The 4,954-nt window shown below is 51.3% G+C and overlaps 1 pseudogene; it reads left to right on the plus strand.

The window, feature by feature from the left end:
* Positions 1-381: 381 nt before the first annotated feature.
* LOC104853716 lies at positions 382-2,607 on the plus strand (annotated as a pseudogene).
* Positions 2,608-4,954: the final 2,347 nt, after the last annotated feature.

Consider the following 4,954-nt stretch of genomic DNA (forward strand, 5'->3'; position numbering starts at 1 on the left):
CTGCCCACATCTGCTTCCCCCAGAGTTTTGTCCCTGGCCCTACAGCCAATGCCTGTGGATCCTCATTGCCACCAGTAAGTGCTTAAACACAGGAGGCTGGGCAAGGAGCCGAGTCCAGGAAATGAAGGTTAGCCAGAGAACCACTCAAGGAAGACGGGCAGGAACCATGTCAGGCATGATAACACCCTTCTTTCTAAGGCTGTCCTTTGACCTTTGCCCACTTGATGTGAATACAGCTCAGTCCACTCAGTCCACGTGGGGCAGACTGGTGTGCAGATTGGCAATGCATGCTGGGAGCTGTACTGCTTAGAACGTGGGATTCCACCATATAGGCTGATGCCCAGTGACAAGACCAATGGGGGAGGAAATGACACCTTCAACACTTTCTTCAGTGAAACAGGAGCTGGAAAACATGTGCCCTGGGCAGTGTTTGTGAACCTGGAGGCCACTGTGATTGGTGAGTGATGATTAGTCTCTGCTATAGCCTTGTCCCTAGTACAGAGGAGTCCTACCTTAGAACTGGAGAGCACTGCAGTTTGTGCTGCAGCCAATTGGAACTCCAGTCGGAATCCAAGGAATCCACATCCCTTTCCATATCATTGGATGTAGTCCCTCTAAGGTAGAATCCTAGGCCTGGTGACCCCAATCCCTCTGGATACTTTGGAGTTGGGAGCTAGACAGTAAGGGAGGTGGGGCCCCAAACTCTGCCCATTGCAGATGAAGTTCAGACAGGTACATATGGTGAGTTCAGACTAGGACTAGTGAGGAAGGGCCTTGATTCTGACCAAGAGGGCTATAGGTCTAGCCTGAAGCCAGTATCTTCTTATCTTCTATGTCCACTGCCCCACTGTTAGAAAGAGTAACCCCAAGTGCAAACATACTGCTGGCTTGCCTGGCTAAATTATGTGGGTTTTTTTTGTTTGTTTTTTTTTTGAGACAGGGTCTCTCTATGTAGTGAGACTGACCTGGAGCTCACTATGTAGACCAGTCTGGTCTTGAACTCACAGTGATCCTCCTGCCTCAGCCTCCCAAATGCTGGGATTACAGGCCCTTGCCACCATGCCCAACCTCTTGCCTGGCTAAATTATGGAGGTCCATAAGCATTCCCAGAATACTGCCTTGTGTCACAGGGACATGACCAGACGTCTCCAAAAATCAGAGGTGTCAAGAATGCTAGGCCAAGGCACTGTGACTGACACTGGCTTCCATCAAGGATGGACCTGGATTGCTGATCTCAGCAGAGGAGCACTGCAGAAACATCTGAAATTCAATCAGGGGGCCATGGGTGTGAGCTGGGCAGAATTGACAAGCTGTGGTAACAAAGATGACTGTGTCACTAGATTTAAGCCAGCTATGTGTGAAAGGCCTCAGGAGATTGTAGAGAAGAAGGGGGACAAGGAGGAGAAAGAGAGGTCCTACCCATGCTGATCTCTTGATCTTTTGGAAAAGACTTCCAAGGAATTCATGAAGCTTTTGCATCTTTCCTTTTTATCAGCTGTACTGCATGCCATAGGTTTCTCGTCCTCTTCCCTGAATAGGCTGACCAGTGCACAGGGTTCTAAGGATTCCTCATCTTCCACAGGTTTGGAGGGGGCACGGGCTCCGGCTTCACCTGCCTCCTGATGGAGCGGCTCTCTGTTGACTATGGCAAGAAGTCCAAGCTGGAGTTCTCCATCTACCCAGCCCCCCAGGTGTCCACCGCAGTGGTCAAGCCCTACAACTCCATCCTGACCACCCACACCACGCTGGAGCACTCGGACTGTGCCTTCATGGTGGACAACGAAGCCATCTATGACATCTGCCGCCGCAACCTGGACATCGAGCGCCCCACCTACACCAACCTCAACCGCCTCATCAGCCAGATCGTGTCCTCCATCACTGCCTCCCTTCGCTTTGACGGGGCCCTCAACGTGGACCTGACAGAGTTCCAGACCAACCTGGTGCCCTACCCTCGCATCCACTTCCCCCTGGCCACCTACGCGCCGGTCATCTCTGCAGAGAAGGCCTACCACGAGCAGCTGTCGGTGGCGGAGATCACCAATGCCTGCTTCGAGCCTGCCAACCAGATGGTGAAGTGTGACCCCCGTCATGGCAAGTACATGGCCTGCTGCCTGCTGTACCGCGGAGATGTGGTGCCCAAGGATGTCAATGCCGCCATTGCTGCCATCAAGACGAAGCGCAGCATCCAGTTTGTGGACTGGTGCCCCATGGGCTTCAAGGTTGGTATCAACTACCAGCCACCCACGGTGGTGCCCGGGGGACCTGGCCAATGACCGCCATTGCTGAGGCCTGGGCCCGCCTGGACCACAAGTTTGACCTGATGTATGCGAAGAGGGCTTTTGTACACTGGTATGTGGGAGAGGGCATGGAGGAGGGTGAGTTCTCAGAGGCCCGGGAGGATATGGTTGCTCTGGAGAAGGATTATCACTGGATTTTTTTTTTTTTTGTACTGGGGATCAAATTTAGGACCTTGTGCTTAGGAGGCAGGTGTGGTGCCACGGAGCTAAATCCCTGGCCCCTGGAGAAGGATTATGAGGAGGCATGGATAGTGAGGAGAGTGTAGGAGTGGAAGAGGAAGGGGATGAATACTAGGAGATCTTGCATATCTTTTTAAATAAAGTGCTGTGGTGGAGAAGAGTAGAGCAGGGAAGGAGAGCAAATTCATCCCAGAGAAGATGCAGCTAAGTGCAAGGTGTCTTTGTTAATTTTCTTCTTGCTGAAACAAATTACCTGACACCCAAAGTTAAAGGAGGAAAGGCTTATTGTAGCTAGTCTGTAGATGTTTCACTTCATAGTTGGCTGGCTCCAAGGCCAGGTGGCATGGCTGAGGGCCATCACAGAAGAGAAACAGTTCAAGGTAAAGCAGGACAGACCAAAGCCAACAAGCAGCAGGCGACAGCAGCAGTACTTTTTCTGTCCCTTGTTCAGAAGCCCCCAATTTATGAATATTTGGTTGCAAACTTTCACACCTATGAATGGACCCTCAATTTTTTTTCATGCTTTACATTGTATATTTGTGTCAAAGTTGTATAAGACTCACTTCGTCAAACTTATGAATGAATCTGACTTAGGAACATTCATCCTGAAGGGAACTCTTTGTAAATCGGAGACTTAAGGTATTCTGTGCAGGGTATACGCCCTTAGGGCGAGTAACACTGACACCCACGGGGTGGGGAGCACCATGAACCCCAGCATTGCATCCTTAATCCCAGCATCACACACCCTAGATCCAGCCCCCTCTGAAAAGCCACACCTATGACCCATGAGGTTTTGGGGGTCATCTAGACACAAACCATAACATAGGCACCTCGGGGTTATCCCTGGGTGAGTGGGCCAGTGAGATGAGGCTGGGGGAGCTTACACTCTGGCTCTGTTCATGCCTGATCAAGCACCAAGTCCTCTGTTCTTCTGGGGCATTCACATGTAGGATGCAAAGTCCATAGGAAGCTGTGAAGATGGGAGAGAGGTATTGTGGAGTCGCCCACTGTGAAGTTGGTCAGAGGAGCCTGGGTAGCTAGGGAACCCAAAGTGAGGCACCAGTGGTCAGATGTGGCTGGTGCTCCCTGGTTCACCCTGCCATCTGGGGGCTTGTCTTGTCCAGGCAGGAGTCGGGTATAGAGAGTCCAGAAGCTGGTGGTGAGACCATAACATGGCAGCAGCAGCAACAAAGGGGTAGAGGCATGGGGAGAACTTATCTCTCAGTAACCTCGGTCAACACTCACTGTGCACAGACAAGTGACTTTTTCTCAAGTTGGCGTCATGTGTTATGCAAGTGTAGCTGCAAGCCCTACAGCCAGCCGAATGGTGGCACTTAAGTCCTTTCATATGGACTTCCTGGAGCCCCTCCTGGGCTGAGGGATGGTCTGACCATTGCCAGTGTGGGAACTAGGTCCAACCCCACCCCAGCCTAGAGGACTGAATTATCAGGGCCACCCTCAGCTCTGTCCTTCCTGCAGTCCCCTTTTTCCTGGCCTTTTCCAAGATGAGGGGCTGGAATGGCAACCCCAGTGTCAGCGACACCAGGAAGCTGAGGAGCTGAGAATGAGATGTGACTCCAGAGCCTTGGAGCTGGAGCCACAGCAGAGCTACCCAGAGGGGCCAGGCAGGACCAAGGAGAAACCTTTAGGAGGCATCAGAGCCAGGGAAGAGACACAGCTACAGTCCAGGAAGCCATTTGGAACAGGAGAGAGACGTTTCCTGGCTTCTTTCTCCTACCCTCAACTTCCAACAGTGGCTCCTGTTAGCTGAGCTGAGGCAGAAGATAGCTGGCAAGGGAGCCCAGGACAGAGGGCACAAAGCCCTGCGAGACAGAAGAAGTCAAGGAAGGTAGGGAATGGATCTTAGGGAAAGGCATGCAAAGCACCAGCTCCTATTCCACTAGCTCAGGAGGGACCCTCCTCATCTGGTCCCCATCACCTGTCTCTGTCACTGCTGTCCCAAGGACTTTGTAGGAAAGAGAGGATGGAGTGAAAGCAGCAGGATGGTGGGGGGAGGATATAGAGAAGCAAATGGGCATGTACATCCCAGCAGCTTCCTCCTTCTCTGGGAATTATTTATTCAGGCAGCAACTATTCTCAACTCTTTTTCAAGGATTTGTGCTTAGTGGGTTCTGTTCCCAGGCGAGAGGCTGCCAGGTATGTGGTGCATGTGTGGGGGTGGGGTGGGGGCAGGAGTAACTTAATTCAGAGAGTGTTTGGAAGCTCATTTTTGCTGAACAGCTCAGCCATATCCTCAACCTCCCCGCCCCCAAATAAATGGGCCAAATTTTAAATCTCCATCTGTCTGACTCTGGCGTCTTTCTTTTACATAGTTTCTCACCTGGGAAGGAGAGAGGGCTAAATGTGGATGCCCTTAAAACCCCAAGAAATTGTTGTAATTTACCAACATTATGTGTGAGGGTGGATGAGTATGTTATCTTTTCTCCTACTTTTTTTCTTTCTTTCTTTTTTTCTTT

This window comes from Fukomys damarensis, unplaced genomic scaffold (assembly GCF_012274545.1).
Source record: "Fukomys damarensis isolate Sample0158 unplaced genomic scaffold, DMR_v1.0_HiC HiC_scaffold_16, whole genome shotgun sequence".
Classification (NCBI taxonomy): domain Eukaryota; kingdom Metazoa; phylum Chordata; class Mammalia; order Rodentia; family Bathyergidae; genus Fukomys; species Fukomys damarensis.